Here is a 16,966-nt window from a genome sequence, read left to right as displayed (position 1 = left end):
TCAGGTTAGGACCAGAAGCTACGAGTAGGCTTTGGAACTCCTTTCCAAGAGAAACATGCCTTTTTGCTGCTGAATAACCTCAGCCAAGTCCAATTACTTTTGGCTACAGGGAAAAGCTTTCAGATTTAAAGGTATGGTTTTTAGCCAGACTGACACCTCTCATTCTAGAAATTAAGTACTGTCTGGACTTTGGTTAATTAAGGCTCAGGCCTATGACCTAATGCAAAGGTGGAGCACCTGGTGCCTTCCAATTGTTGTTGGACTCCAGTTCCCGTCAGCCAATTATCAGGGACGATGTGAGTGGTAGTCCAACAACATCAGGAGGGATGTATGCATTGACCAGGTTCTTCACGACTGGTCTAATACATATTCACTTAGGCTTGGCTTAAACAATACTTCTTTTTTCTGATTCATGAAACCTTATCTAGATTTTTCTGTCATCTGGACATACTTTCCAACCTTCAAATGAACCTGGGAAGGGAACAGGCAGGACCTACTGCCATGATCCTGCTGTGCCCCCTCCCAAGCAAACACATGTGTCTTTACTCACTGAACTTTTTAAAAATCTATTTAAGGGCATATTTCTTTATCGTATCCAGATATATTATGCTGAAAGATTCATAGTCCATGAGTTATTCAGATAACAAGATTCTAGTGGATCATTAAAAAGACTGTGGAAGTATTTGCCCTTGTTTTATAGGACTCAGCTTGCCTTTTGCAGACAAGAGGTTCTAAAGATAGTTCAGGGTAATTTTCATATGCCTCTGAGTGTAAAAGAGAGTTGAAAGATGTTGGGAATTATATTGTGCTCCTGATTACTGGCTTTAATAAGCTTTCTTTTGTTGCTCATCCAAGCTTTTGGCTGCTGTGAATAGCCTCCATTGTTAAAGTATTTAAGTGGCTTTTTGCTGAGTAGCCATGTCTATCTACATGGAGTTTCTGCAAGGAAAAGTATTACTCAAATTGCAGCCAAAATATTCTCCCTTAATGCCTTCTGCTTGAACAGGTATTTCCTTTTATTTGTTTTAGATGAACTAGCCAAGGAACATTTTAATATAGCACATAGTAGTGATACTATAATAATGCATTTAATAATCCCAGAACCACTTAACTGGCATACTCACATCATGTCATTGATTTCACTAGGCCTAAATGCAACTTCACTAGCAGTAAGAGGGCACTGTATGCATCAGATTTTTTATTAAAAAAAAGATGTTTGTATTAGTGCATTTGCCAATAATCAACAGAGCTGGAAGAAGGTTTGATGTTAAATTGCTATCAGAAGAAAACTTTCAATCAAAACTAAGTTGATGTTTATAATATAGACCACACAAGGCCTGGTGTGAACAAGGATGTCAAGATCACTTGTTAAAAGGCAGAACAAAAGGTCAGGGTCTCTTTCCAAACTGAAATATAGAGTAACTGGACTCCTTCCTTTCATATGATTGTGCTTCTTGGTGTTGATATAATTTAAACAACCTTTTCCTCCACATGTTAAAAAAAGATGTGCTTGCTTAAACTGTTAACTTGTTGCATTCAGTGCCTACTGATGATTACAAGGAATCAGTCTGCACAAAAGTGGTGAAAAACAGACTTAATTTGTTCCTTTATGTTGTTAATATTCCCTAAATACAATATGCTTTGTAATATTCTGTTTTTTATGTCTCTCTGTGTATAAGAATGAGATAATAATACGCACAAAGATTTACAAACAGGAGTGTGTATTGTACATACGTATGCACATATATCAGTTTCTGCAGGAGTTCCAGAAGTAAATCTAGTAATTAAGCTATAATAGCCATCTTAAGGCTGATAATTAGGTATACGAAAGAACACGAGACAGGATTAGTGTTCAGATCATGTTCCAAATGCTTCTTAATTGGCTGTTTGTAATCAATCCTGATTGCAGGAGGCTGTGATTTGGCAGACAAAAAGAATTTTGAAAGTCTTTTCTATACTATTACCCTGTTCAGTTGACTTGGATGTAATGTTTAAGTCAGGTTCCAGGGGGCATAATATCAAACCAAACTACTTTGCTAGCTGTGGGAATAGTTCGAAAGAGCACAAAGAGTTTCTCTAAAGCTATTTATTTGAAGATTTAAATATCACATTCCTCAGAGGTTACTCAAACAAGCGAGGTGAACACATGCAGAATCTTAAAAACAATGCTGAAAGTCAAAAGTCTCAAGATGATGTTGTTCTTTTTTGCTTCATCCTCCACTGACTTCTGGTTTTTATGAAAGGTTCTTTGGTAGCTCTTGGTTATATTCTCAGTAATGGTTAGTTCTAAATGTTAAAATAACAAAATAATTTTTCAAGCAGAAATGTAAAATGCCTTCCTGGCACCATTGGAAACAAGTAACTGGTCCCAGTGAAGAGATCTATGGACTGATCCTGTGAATGGATTTGCCATCTCTGTGGCAAATTGCCCTGCTCGCTGGGTGTAATGTCTATTAGCACTCACAATCTAAGTTGGAAGCCAGGGCTATCATGTGGTGAATCTCTCCTCCACCCGTAATTGCTATTAACATGGACTTGGGGTGGAGAAATTCACTACAATTCACACGGTGGGTTAATATGATGTTCAGGGGGATCAGTGGGAGACAATGCCAACCCCATGGTAAATTGTAGCCATTGTGGTGCCCTTCAGATGTTATTGGGCTCCAATTCCCGCCAGCCCCAGCTATGGATTGGGGAGGAATTGAATTCAGTTCACATTGAAAGCCAAATTTATCAATTTCGCTCCTTCTGAAATAATATGAGAACTGAAACACAGCCATCCTTCAAAATTCACTTATCCGAATCTTGTGATGCAGTTCTCCAACCAAATAATGTTTACGAAAATGCATATATTACATGAAAATGTACATGATGAATATACTGGTGAAAATAACATACAAAAATGCATTATATTAGGTAAATTGCTTGCAAAAATGTGTACATTAGTCAAAAGTGCATACAAAATGTATTTATTAGGAGAAATTCACACTAAAATGCTGAAGAATTTTCATGAGGTTTTTTTATTTTTAAAAAATCTTAAATTGCTACAGAAACATGGAGAACCAAACTTAATACTAGAAAAATGAGCAACTGAGAACAGAAATTGACATATCATTCCATCCCTAGCCCCAGCCAGCATGGCCAATGGTCAGCTATGATAAGAGTTGTAGTCCAGAATCATCTGGAGAGTACCAGTTTGGCTACCTCCAGTCAATCCCAATCTGTTACAGAACAGAACATGAAGGGAAAACTCGTCTGTACTTGATACTTTACTGTGTATGTTGTGCTATGTATATGCACTGAAGCACATTTGTTAGACTAAAAACCTTAATTTCTTGGCATATTTTGCCTGTTTTTCAGAGGAGGATATTTTAGTATTAACTGTGTAAAATAACCTAAAGCTATCCTTCATTACTAGAGATGTTCACCTTCCCAATGGTGCCAAATATCCTATCAATCTGTCTGTCTGTCTGTCTGTCTGTCTATCTATCTAATCTCCCGCCTTCCTCCCAGTAGGAGCCCAGGGCAGTAAACAAAAGCACTAAAAACCAGAGCTTGGAAAATTTACTTTTTTTGAACTACAGCTTCCATCAGCCCAATCCAATGGCCATGCTGGCTGGGGTTGATGGGAGTTGTAGTTCAAAAAAAGTAACTTTTCCAAGCTCTGCTAAAAACACTCAAACATCATAAAAACAGGCTTTAATATATATTACAACAAAACATCCTCAAAAACATATTAAAACAAACATCTTTAAAAACATCTTTTTAAAAAAGCTTTAAAAACATCTTTAAAAGCAATTCCAACACAGATGCAGACTGGGATAAGGTATCTACATAAAAGCCTTGTTGAAAGAGGAAAGTCTTCAGTAGGCACCGAAAAGATAACAGAGATGGTGCTTGTCTAATATCTAAGGAGGGAATTCCAAAAGTAGGTGCCGCTACACTAAAGGTCTGCTTCCTATGTTGTGTTCAACGGACCTCCTGATGAGATGGTATCTGCAGGAGGCCCTCACCTGCAGAGCGTAGTGATCGACTGGGTATAGAAGGGGTAAGATGATCTTTCAAGTATCCTGGTCTCAAGCTGTATAGAGCTTTGTACAGTAAAACCAGAACCTTGAACTTAGTCCAGAGCTAAAAGGCAGTCAGTGCACTTTTTTCAGCAGAGTGATTATAGACCAGCACATGAGTGTTAGCTGTTTCTGTGTTCATTTTATTCATTTCTTCACTCTTAGAAAATAATTTGCAATCTCTGTTCACTGTTCACTACACTTTGGGCAAAATCCACTGTGAGATTTCTGGCCAAGCCTTGAAATGGAGCTGCACTGTCGGTGTATGAAGGCACTGTAGAAGGAGGAAATGTTTAGGATTTTTTTAGGATTGAAAGAGTTAACAAGGGTTACGGGAAAAGGCTGTAGCTCAGTGGTAGAGCATCTGCCTTGTATGCAGAAGGTCCCAAGTTCAATCCCTGGCATCTCCAGGTAAGGCGGTGAGAGAATCCTGCCTGAAAACCCTGGAGAGATGCTGCCAGTCGGTGTAGGCAGTGCTGACCTAGGTGGACCAATGCTCTGACTCAGTATAAGGTAGCTTCCCATGGTCCTATGAACTTCCTATATATGATTAAGAGCTAGAGTTAGCCTCAGTTTAGAATTCTTTGCCAATCTGGTCCCAGATCAGTTACTGGACAAGAGACACAGCTCAGTGGTAGAGCATCTGCTGTCCATGCAGCGGTCCCAGGTTCAATCCACGGCATCTCCATGAGTGGGAGTGAAACTCTGGAGAGCCACTGCCGGCCACTGTATGAGCTAGATGGACCAATGAGTGTGACTTAGAGTAAGGTAGCGTCTTACATTCTTAACTTATGAAATGTTTCTGATATTGCTATTTAGGTCATAGTACAAAAAGATCAATACAGTAGGTCCCCACTTTTTGGCCTGCCACTTCTCGGCGTTCCGCTAATAAGGCAGTTTTCAATTACAGTAGGGCCCCACTCATACAGCGCTTGTTCTGCTTTTTCAGCATTTTTCAGCATGACGCACTCCAAGAAGGGCATCAGGCGCCATTTTATTGTTGGTGTTCCACTTTTCAGCTATTTTCGCTTTTCAGCGGGGGTCTGGAACCTAACCCACTGTATGAGTGGGGCCCTACTGTAACTAGATTTCCTGTCACTATAGCAGACAGTCCAATTTTAGGAAGCTTGCAGTATTTCTTCCTAAACCTCTGTATAGAACTCTATTATAGTCTTATGCTGCTAAAAAGGACCACCACAGATCACTCAGGATATCTTGTCCTTAACAGGTTCCTTCAAATGATGTTCAGTATAATCTGGTAAGCTTGTTCCATGGCAATGTGCCTATTGCTATGAAGGTTATCTTAATTTGTGCATTGTGCCTGTTCCTATCATTGACATTGTTTTGCTACTCATTTGCAAACATTTGGGCAGGTGTATCCTTCTACATCACCAACACCAACATTCATTACATTAAATTGGCATTGAAGCTGGAATGCCTCAGCCTGAACACTTACTTCTTAGCTCAGGAATGACTTGTGAATTACATTTGGGAAAAGACATGGGAAGGTAATTCTTCAGATGAAAGGTCTCTTTTCTAATTCAAAGCCATCTCCATATTTTTTCTTTTTTAAAAAAAGATTGAAGCACAAAATGTCTTTTCTCAGCAGGTACATCTTCCAATTGATGAGTGTTTTTGACATTCCCACAAAGCCCTTGGGAACAGTGTGTCGCAATCCTACAAACGTTTATTAATGTGCATATTCATATCTGGGCTCAAATCCAAAACGTCTGAACATACATTTATACCGGTAATAGACAATGTAGGCTATTCTTTTACAAATCAAGCTGCCAAATACTATGTAAATGCACATTTTTACTTCATTATGTATTTCCTAAAGCCAAAATTCAAAAGTAGAAGTCTTACACTATGGTTGGAGATGAACAGCTACACTTAATTTTATATATATATATATATATATATATATATATATATATATATATATATATATATATATATATATATATATATATATATATAAATTAAGCCCTCATGACATCACAGCGTGATGGAGGGGAGTGAGCTGGTGAGCTACATGGCGGCCGCATTAGTGGCCACAGCCCAAGCTGGATGTCTGGTGACAGGCCAGGCCTGGGAGTGAAGAGGCTGGCAGGTTTGGAGCCCCACAGGGGAAAGGCGGGTTCTTCAGCAACCTGGGAAGGGGGGAGCTGGCCAGGCCTGGGAGCAAGCAGGCCGGCAAGTTTGATGCCCTGCAGGGGGAAGGTGGAGCTTTGGCAACCCATGAAGGTGCAGCGAGGAAGGGGGGAGCTTCAGCAACCTGTGCAGCAGCAGGGAAGGGGGAGCTTCAGTGACATGTGCAGGGGAAAGGGGAGAACTTTGGCGACCAGTGCAGGTGTAGGGTTGATGAACTAAGCGAGCAGAGGTGAACCCCTAGTATATGTGTATACACATACACACAGTAGCATTTATTTATTTATTAAATTTATATCCTCCCAGTAGGAGCCCAGGGGTCATATGGGGCTTTACATCAGCAAATAAGAGAACTGGACTCTGTGACCAGCTCAAGGGCAAAAAGGCTCATTTAATCAAAAGCAGAGGTAAAATGAGGCCTGGGCAAAGTAAGAAACATTGGCACTTCTAGGCTCAGAAGAGCTTGGGTCATGATGTCATATTGTAACATTCCACCAACCTGTTACACACTATATAAATGACACTGCATAAACAAGACAGGGAATGACTGCCTTCTTGTGAAGTCTTGTCAGTAGGCCTGCAACAAGAAATCTTAGGTTGCAGTCCTATGCATGCTTACCTGAAAGGAACAGTGTGAGTGCTTTCATGGGGCAACCTTAGATGATGAGGTGGTGGGCATGGAGGAACTGTAAATTGTAAAGCCCCTCACTTCCTTACCTCATTGTCCACCTGGCCCAGCCCTGCTGCTACGACGGCTGTTGGCTGCTCACCCCACTCAGCCAATTTAGACACCCCTGTCAATTTCTTTTTGCCATTTTTCCAATCTTAAGTTCATTTCACCCCATTTGCACATAAGGTTGCAAACTTTTTGTATTTCTGTATGCATTTCTCCAAATGTATGATTTTTTGCAAGCAATTTACTGTAAATTAATGCATATTTGCACATTATCTTCATCAATATATGCATTTTTGTGTACACTTTCTTCTAATATATGCTTTTTGTGCACATTTATGGTTGGATAACTACAAAATTAGGAGAAGTGTGATTTTAAAAGATAGCTGCATTTCAATTCACATACTTATTTGATTCAAATTAGGCAGGTTCACATTAGAATGAACTAAACAAATTTCTCCCCCATCCCTAGTCTGGACAGAGGAGTAAGGTCAGGCTTCTGTTTTTCTTAATGGTGGTGCATAAGTAATACAAGGAGGTGAAAGTGTATAGTCTTTGGAAAGGCACCTAGCAGCCACTGCTCAGGTTGCTTCCTTGCTTGCATAAAGGGAAAAGTTGCATTTTCTCCCCTTTTGGCAAATCCCACCATTCCTTCTCTCAGCAGATCCACACAGTGGGGCACATCTCTTGTTGCCCCCTTCTGCCCACCTCAGGGCATTTTTCTTAGGGCTGTGGCTGTTCTCTAGACAACAAAATAGTTGCTGTTATTTTTGTTAATGCAGAGGGATCAGATAATTTGCAACATATCGTGATTTAAAGATGATTGGGGGGGAGGCAGTTGTACAAATTAACAAAAATGAAGTGGAAATTCTATTGATAGGGGGTGTATTACTACTACTTAAGAGAAGAATGTATAAAAGGCTTAGTTCTAACTGAAAACTGAGCAGCAAATGCCATTCATTTGCAGGTAATTTGGAGTACACACTTATTGCCTTTATGAAACTATTCTGTTCTGTACTCACAAAGTGTTCCCCCAGGGAGCTGTGAACCTAACAGCAGTGACACAGTAATGGCTGTGTCCTCATGTGAGGAGGGAACTGGGATCACTTTAAAGCCATCCTGGGCAGTTTGAACTTGTAGACCCATTACTTTTTTCTTCAAAAGGCTGCTTCTGGTTGGAAGTATCTGGCACATGGCTTCTTTCTACGGTATGGTTTATTTTGTTTTAATGGCATGTCTGTCTGGTTTTGTTTGCCTTTGGATTTGTGTGTGTGTACACACATGCACATTGTGTTTTATGTATTTATTTTTGCTAAACAATCAACTTTTGGATGGCCTCTAGTATTATGGGGGGGGGCTTCCCAAAGCAGTTGTAAAGAGTATCATGTATATGTTTCTTCCCTCCACTTCTTGCACAACTGTTTTGTTTATAATACTTCTTCTTTTCCGACATGTTAGCTCCTCTTTGAAGTGAACTAAAGGCTACTATTCAATGTGAACACCAACTAAGAAAATGAGAAAACAAACAGAAGGAGCAGAAAGCAGTTCTTCTGATGTGATTGAGGCTGATTGGGACCCGAGGGTGGGGGAGAACTGTGTTGGATGAAGTCTGGGGCATATGGCTAATGATCACCACTTCAAGATAATGGTGGATTGGATTGTGTAGGTTTATCTGTGGTGGGGCAGCTAATGGGAAGAATGGCCTAACTTGAAGTCAGAAAAGAAGTTAAGTAAGATTCTGGATGGTTTTATAATCTAATGTGCACTCAAGACTTAGGGACATTTCACATAGTCTGTGCACAAGCGGAGGCCAGGGCAAAAGAGGCACTTTATCTGCGCCTGAAGATCGGGGAGGGGGGTGAGGCCTGACCTGGCACAAGCCAGTTACCAGGGAGATGTAACCTAGTCTAAAACGTATCTCATGCTTGAGGATGTTTATGCACATTTATTTCCCTGTATCTTGATGGGTGTCTTATAAGATCTTGTGAGTCTTCCAGGAATGAATTAACTATAAAAAAGATGCACCTTGGGGCAAAAAAATCCTAACCATATACACCACATATACACTGATGGTATTGTTAGCCACCCCTGATTTAGAAAAAAGGTGAGTGAGGGCAACATAATGAGGGTATATACAATTATCCATGGTATGGAGAAATAATACTATACCCTAGAATCATCAGGAGAAGCTGGACTGTGAAAGATTCAGGGCAGACCTACTTCTTCACAAAATGCACAGTTAAACTGGAATTCATTATCACAAGATGTGGTCAGTGCCGGTGCCAGGCTATTTTGCACCCTAGGCAAGGCTAACTACTTGCACCCCCCAAAAAAAATTGCTAACTTCAATTTTCAAAAACAGATGTCTTGTAGAAAAAATGAAAAGCACAAAACTTGAAACTGCTAAATTTATTTTAAATTGCAAGAATAAGTAATACAACAATCTTAGATTATCTTTCTCAAATACAAAAGAAAATGTTTTAGCACACAAATCATTTTGAATAATCTTGTGAACTGTGATGTTAAAATTTAAGTCTCTTAAAAGTTTCCATTTCAGGCACATCAAAATATCACTTTGCATGCCTTTTCTTTTGCAAATTTTGTCACCAATTCCTCCAGGTCAAGTGCTGATGCTTGGGCATGAAGCCAACTAGTCTCTTTTGCAACATTGTTGAGCGTATGTAAGTTTTTATAAGTTTGAGCTTTGAGAAACTGCGTTCACCACTTGCCACTGACACTGGAAGTGTGAGAAGGATCCTTAGAGCAACAGAAACATTAGGCACACTATCTAGGAGTTTTAGTTGTAGTATGAAGAGAAGTACTCCTTTTGGTGGCATAGACTTTGGAAGTCTTCAAGGTATTGCTATACGTTCACAGCACAGATCTTCAGCATCAATATCTTTGTTTCCATTGTGCATCAATGATTTTTCCAAAGTCTTGCAGGCCTTTAGTACATCTTAAGTAGATTTTTTGTTGAAACTGTATATATCATACAGGAAGCCAAATAGGGAATTATATTGTTGTAGCTGTCGGAACCTCTCTTCAACAGATTGTATGGCCATGTCTAAGACAGCATAGTAGAAACCTACTTTAAATTTCTGCTTTGGATCTTGCCGTGCCTCTTCTTGGGCCTCATATTCAAACTGCCGTTTCTCCTTTTTCTAACCAGTTCTGTCTCAAAGTTTGGTAGTATTTCTAGCTCCTTTGCAATCTCAGTAGCATCTATCAAAACTTGTTGAAAACCCTCATCACACCTGCAGCCCACAAAGTAATTCTTGGTCACTTGCAATTGGCTTGTAGCTGAATTTAAATCTGCTTCCTTATTTTGTAGTAACTTGCTTGTAAGTTTGACTTCAAAAAGGATGTTGTACCATGTAACAAGGGATACCACAAACTTGAACTTACAAATTGCATCAGCAAGGGCCTTAGCTTCAATTCGGGAAGTATTTCCAGATAAACCTTTTAGGCTTGTATCATCAAAGATCTCTATTAAAGCATCATATATACTACCAAGATGATATCTCAGTGGTGTCAAAGCATCGATCTGACTCTCCCATCTTGTTTCACTCAATGGCTTAACAGTTATGCCTAAGTCTGATACATGGCTAGTTAGAATTTGCCAGCGCTTAGTCAATGCAGATAAATAATTATAGATCTGTTGAACCAAACTGAAGAAACTAGTTGCTTCCAGACAACACTTAGAGGCATCATTGACTGCCAAATTTAAAGAGTGTGCATTGCAGGGCACAAAAAAGGCACATGGGTTTATGTCCAGGACTCTCTTTTGTACGCCATTTTCTTTGCCTTTCATGTTACTCCCATTATCATAACCTTGACCACGCAGATTCTCAATTGGTAATCCCATTTGCTCAAGCTGTCCAAGAAGAGTTTCTGTCATAAAGGCACCTGTACAGTAGGGCCCTGCTCTGCGGCACTCTGCTTTGCAGCGTTCCACCAATACAGCAGTTGTCAATTGCAGAATGGCCCCGCTCCTATGGCACTTGTTCCACTTTTATGGCATTTTTTGGGTGCCAGGCACCATTTTAGACAATGTTAGTCAATGTGTTCCACTTTACGGCGGATTTTGCTTTACGGCAGAGGTCCGGAATGGAACCTGCCGTATGAGTGGGGTCCTACTGTTCAATATGACTAACATCAGGTGTGCAGTCCAGAATAATTGAGTAGTATTTGGCTGAGTTTGCCTGTGCTAAATTTTTCTGCTTTGTAGCACCTGCTAGAAGGTGTGTAAGCTCATTTTGGATAACGTTTCCTAGGTAGTGAATCATTGTTTCTCGATCTTTAACTCTGCACAAATGTTCATTCATGATAGGATCAAAAAGGGCTAGATATTCTACAAACTTAAAAAAATCTCCATTGCTAGCACTGTACAACTTTTCAGTTGTACCATGGAATGCCAAGTTTGTATGCCAAGAACTATGACCAAAGCAATCAAGTGTTCCAAGATTTGTCGCCAATATTGTTCTTCTTGCCTAATTTTCTGCTGGTTAATATCATCAATTGTTTTTCCTTTAGATAAGCGCAATTCAAGTTCTGTCCTGGTCTAATAGTTTTCTAAATGGTCAGTATTCCTAAAATTGCACAAACACACTGTTACTCACTCGAGTATAAAAAGGATAAATAAAAAACAGAATATAGAATTTTTTCATAAGACTTTATAATTAATTATATTCCATAGCACTGCTGTGGTATTTATCTTAAAATAAAAAATATAAATTGTCAGTTGCATTTTTACAAGGGTTAAAAAAACTAATCTGTATAAAACTGTGCCCCTCAAAGGTCAGTACTGCGCCCCTCTGAGGTCTGCACCCTAGGCGGCTGCCTAGTTGCCTTAATGATAGCACCAGCCCTGGATGTGGTAATAACCACCAATTTAGACAGCTTTAAAATGAGATTAGAGAAATTCACAAAGCATATTTATTTTATTTATTTTATTTATTTCGATTTCTATACCGCCCACAGCCAAAAGGCTCTCAGGGCGGTGCACAACATAGAGTAAAATACAATAAAATTACAAAGTTCAGTAAAAAGCATACATATTAAACAGTAAAATACACAAAGCATAAGTCTTATCAATAATTACTAGTCATGTATACGATATTCAGGATCAGAAACAGCATGCCTCTTGATGCCAATTGCTGGGAAGCAATGAAGGGAAGAAGCTGTTGCACTCTTGTCCTGCTTGTGGGCTTTCCATGAGCATCTGTTTGTCCATTGTGGGAAACAGGATGCCATATTAGTTAAGCCTTTGGTCTCGTCTAACTGGGCTGTTATTATGTCTTCATGTGGCTTTAAGTCAGTTTACTAACCAAGATCTGAAACTGCAGTTTGGTGGTTTCAGATCCTGGTTAGTAAACAAACATTAAGCCAGTTTCCCATTTCAGACAAAATGGGAAGTGCTGAAGTGATGAAGTGTTGGTGCCAGCATGTGGGTTGGGGGGAATGGGGAGGAGAAGTACTTGGGCCTGACACTCATTCATGGCATCATAAACCATGGTTTTTGAAGCTGGGATCCTTACATCCAAACCAACCCTTAGGAAAGGCAAAGACCAATCCAAGGTTGGAAAATAAATTAATTCTTTAAAAAAAACTGTTGGGAGCAGTCTGGAACAAGACAGACACTCAAACCCTGTTGAAAACCAGGATATAAATACACAGTGGGAAATTTAGATCACATTTATTTTGACAGGTTGATTTTCTCTCACCATGTAGGTGCAAAAAGTCTCCCTGCTATGTCACTATTAAAGACGCTGGAGTCAGGTCCTGTGTTAAGAGGAGTTGCCAAATTGTACCTTTAAAATTGCAAATGTTCAGATACTTGCAACGCAACTATTTAGCTGCCTGTTCTTTAAATAAGGCAACCTCCAGTATGCTCTGCAGTTACGATTCTTCCTTTCTAGTAGCATCCAATCTGTGTGAGAATACCTATTCAATGTTTTTCAAAGGCTTAAGGAAAAAGGTCTCTGCTCAGTCTTTTCCTAGGAGATCACAGTTTATTCCCATTGTTCCAATGTGGCCATAAAGGCAATCTAATAAACAGAATCTAATCCTGAACACAATACATCATATACTTTACATGTGTGAGTTGTCTGTATTAGAGCCTGGGTGGGCTAGTACAGGGGGGAGATTATGGAATGTTCCTCCTGCAAAGCATTGAGGATGTGGGATCCCAGATTCTTATTATGGTTTACTTTAGCTGGAAGAACAGAGAATCCCCCCCTTTCTATTGCAGATAATTGGACAGCCATGAATCAGCCTGTTGTTTTTACTTAAGTAGGGTACAGGAAAGAACTTTATAAAATTAGGGTTCTGTCTTTCTGTCAGGCAGCTGTAACTTTTTACCATATGGCATCTCATGATCTGAATTCTTTTTAAATGTCAAAGAAAATTACTCTTCTTTGTAAAAGACATAAGAGATTTTTGGTTTTGTACAACATTATTTTTTGTCAGGAGCCCACTGAAAGTGACTTGGAAAGAAGTTGAAATTGTGACGATGAAACAGTTAAGTGCCCTATCTTTCATTCTCTAATTTGTATTTGTTAACTTGGAACATAGAAAGCTGCCTTATACTGAGTCAGGCCATTGGACAGTCAAGCTGTCTATACTCAATGCCAGTAGCTCTCAAGGGTTTCAGGCAGAAACCTCTCCCAGCCCTCCCTGGACATGCCAGGCATTGGATAGGGGACCTTCTGCCTGCAAAGCAGATGCTCTACCACTGAGCTGCAGTCCTTTCTTTTTACTACAAAAATGATGGTTGAATTTAGTCATATAGTATATTGATAAAGGAATACTTTCCCATCCATTAATAGAGATACATAGCTACTATATGTTTGACGTGAAGCAGCAGCAGATAAGATTGGACACAATGGTCCTGACAAGCCATCATATCTTGGCTTAATAATATGCAAAAGACTTTTGCCCTCATGCTACATCCTCGTCGCCACTTCATTCTCAGCATATTATGATAAGCCATCAAATCTTCAGTTAACCACACTTTACATTCCTATCCGAACTGGGAAACTATGCTTACCAGGTTTAGAGATGTTTTAAGATCCTTGCTTTTTCTCACCCTGATAACCCTAGTTTCCCAGTTTGGATGAAGGAGGAAATTATGGTTAATTGAAGTTTTCTGAGTTCAGTAGCGACACAATGAGAAGGGAAGAGGGAATGGGCTGTAGCTGCAGTCACAAGACTTATTCCCCTCTCAGTTTATTAAGCCAGAATATGTTCATCTTGATGAGATTAGTGGCTCCAGCACTATTGCAAAAGGATGCTTCTCTTTCCTCTGGCACTGGGCCCAAATCTCCTTCTCGCTTGCATACCAACAAATGTTGCCAGCAGGGGGGGGAAAAAGGCAGTTTGGGCTGTTTTATGTATATGTTTATATATGTCTTTTCACTGATGAGCCACAGTTATCTCCTGAGAAAGCTTCTGGACTTGCTGGAGTAAGAAAGGGAAAGACATTTAATCTTTTGCTGTCTAGAGCACTTTTCTTGCTTCTCCCTCTCATCTCTTTGTATTTTCTAAAAAGGCCTTGTTGTAGCAACCCTTGAGTACAAGTCAAACTCTGATGAAAGCAACTTTCAGTGGCTGTAACAGCATCCTCCTTCTCTGCCTCCCTCAACTGCCACTTGATTGCTACAGACATCTGCCTTTGTAAACACCATGTCAGAGTCCAGCAGAGATGTTTTATACTTATTGTTCCTCCAAAATAAATAAGGCACAGACGATATGAACTGGATGAAGACATCCCATTGCTAATAACTGAGCCATGTTTGTAATTGCTAATAACTAAGCTATGTAGCAGTCTGGGAACACTGTGAAAATGTCGATCTGGACTGAGTAAAATGACACAGATGGTAACCTTATTGCATATTTCTCTGAAGCTGAAGCTGAAATTTCACTTGGGAAGGGGAGAAAAAGAACACCATGATTTACAGGCACATTCATATTTGTTTCCAGACTTCAGTAAAGCTATACTAGTATTTTTAAATCATTATTGATGCTCATACTACCCAAAGAATGAAGTGTAGTTGGTAGACATTACTCTTCACTTGATAAAATGAATAGTGTGTCTTTGTAAAACATGCTTTTTTGGCTTCCCTGGCAAGGCTGTTGTCTGATATTGTGATCAAACATAGGAAACAATACTTGATGAGCAAATCACACTAAAGCAGTGTATTATTCTGAGGGCCTAACCACAAGTTTCTGCATGCTAAGAGCTACTTTGAGTAATGCCATAGAGCTCAACTAGAAACATGGGGTGAGTCTCAAGGAATGACAACTGTTTTGGGGTGAACATGAGAAGACTGTAGGGATGGGGAGCAATTTGATTCTGTTTGCATGTAAAGCCAAATTTATCAAATTTGCATTTCCTGAAACAATATGAGAAGCCAAACACAGCCTTCCTTCAAAATTCGCACTTAATCTGAATTTTGCTAAGCAGTTCTCCTACCAACCAATGTTTACAAAAATTCATAAATTAAGGGAAAATGTGCTTTAAAATGAATATATTGGTGAAAACATAAAATACATTATATTAGGAGAAATTGCTTGCAAAGATTTGTATATTAATCAAAACTGCATACAAAAATGTGTTAGGAGAAATTTGCACTAAAATGTCAAAGCATTTTCATGAGGATTTTTTTTTAATTCACAAATTTTCTGCAGCAGTGTGGAGAACTAAATTTAAGATTGGAATAATGAGAAATGGAGAGAACCAAAATTGGCAAATCCTTCCATCCCTCTGTTTGCAAAAAATGTGCTTCCAAGACATTATTTGTTACTGCTTCCAACATTGTCTTTTCATATGGCTCAAGCTTGAAATTGCCTTTTTAAAACTGGAATAGCGTAATATCTCCATTACAAAAATAACAGCTGTCAGGGCTTCCTTTTTGTCAAAGAAAAACAATCCTGTGTCTTAAGAAGACCTTTCCTGATTAACAAATATAAAGTTGCTTTGAAAATGTCTATCCTGCTAAGAACAATGATAAAGGGCAACATGGATTGGTGTTAACTGAAACTATATATCAGGAATGGGAAACCTGGTGCCCTCCATACGTTGTAAACTCCAGACCTCATCAGTCCCATCCAGGAGAGCCAGTGATCAGGGATGATATGAGTGCAGCAACATCTGGAGGGCCACAGCTATTTATCATGAGAAATGGGGGGAAATCAGGAAATAACATTCTTCTTCCCTGCCAAAGGGGGAAAAAATCTCACTTAAAAATTGAACCAGGTTTGCAGGGAAAGGATAATGGCTTTAAAGTTTCAGTTTTCCTGCCTCTTTGTAATGATAAAACTATTAAGCCTCATATATGTTGTACTTAATTATGTTTCTTATGCCAAGTTATTGATAACTCATGTCAGGTCGAACACACCAAAATCTAAAAGATTTCATTTTCTGCATGTTTAGGTTATGAATACAAGCAGATAACCCAGAGTCACTAGATCTAATGTTCCACTGCTATATACACATTTGGCATTTAAGCTGTTAACTTTCAGGAATATTTTTCCAGAATCAGCTGTTTAAAAAAAATACATTTTGGATGTAATTACTCTAGGAGCACATTGCTTAAAACAGTTTGCTAAAGAAATTATAAAAACAGCCTTGTCTTTCAAAAGATGTGGGAGTGAAATGGTTTCTTAAGTGCCTTCTTACATTATTTATAAAAGTAAGATCAACCATGGTTCGAAATGTAAATATAACCCATGTGTTACAATCAGAAAATGAATTAAAATATATATGACTGTTGCCAAGGCATTGCTATGCAGAGTGCAATGAAAATCATGGAAACATAGCCTGTTTTCTCAGTAACAGCCTATATACTCAGTAGCACACTCCAGTGGTTCACTAAAGGTACACCATCTGAAAATTTGACCCAAATTTGAGTATGGCATTTCCAGTGACTAATATTTTGGTCTTGACTTCATGTGTGGCAATTTGTATTTAACATCATTTCTACTGAACCCAGACTAGTAGGTTAATTGTGATCATGTTTCCTAACTGAAGTTAGTAGTAACATGTTTTATGCTAATAGAAAACAGAGAGATTGAA

The 16,966-nt window shown here is 39.1% G+C and overlaps 1 protein-coding gene and 1 non-coding gene across 3 annotated transcripts in view; both read left to right on the top strand.

Moving 5' to 3' along the window:
• The window catches only part of NRP1 (neuropilin 1), a 214,205-nt gene that overhangs the window by 20,648 nt on the left and 176,591 nt on the right, over nucleotides 1-16,966 (top strand). The window lies entirely within an intron of this gene.
• Nucleotides 4,409-4,477, top strand: TRNAT-UGU (transfer RNA threonine (anticodon UGU)). The gene has a single exon. It is a non-coding gene; the product is annotated as a tRNA-Thr (tRNA).

Source organism: Rhineura floridana, chromosome 10 (assembly GCF_030035675.1).
Source record: "Rhineura floridana isolate rRhiFlo1 chromosome 10, rRhiFlo1.hap2, whole genome shotgun sequence".
In the NCBI taxonomy this organism is placed as follows: domain Eukaryota; kingdom Metazoa; phylum Chordata; class Lepidosauria; order Squamata; family Rhineuridae; genus Rhineura; species Rhineura floridana.
The sequence above is the reverse complement of the archived record's forward strand: the minus strand, read 5'-3'. Positions and strand labels throughout refer to the sequence as shown.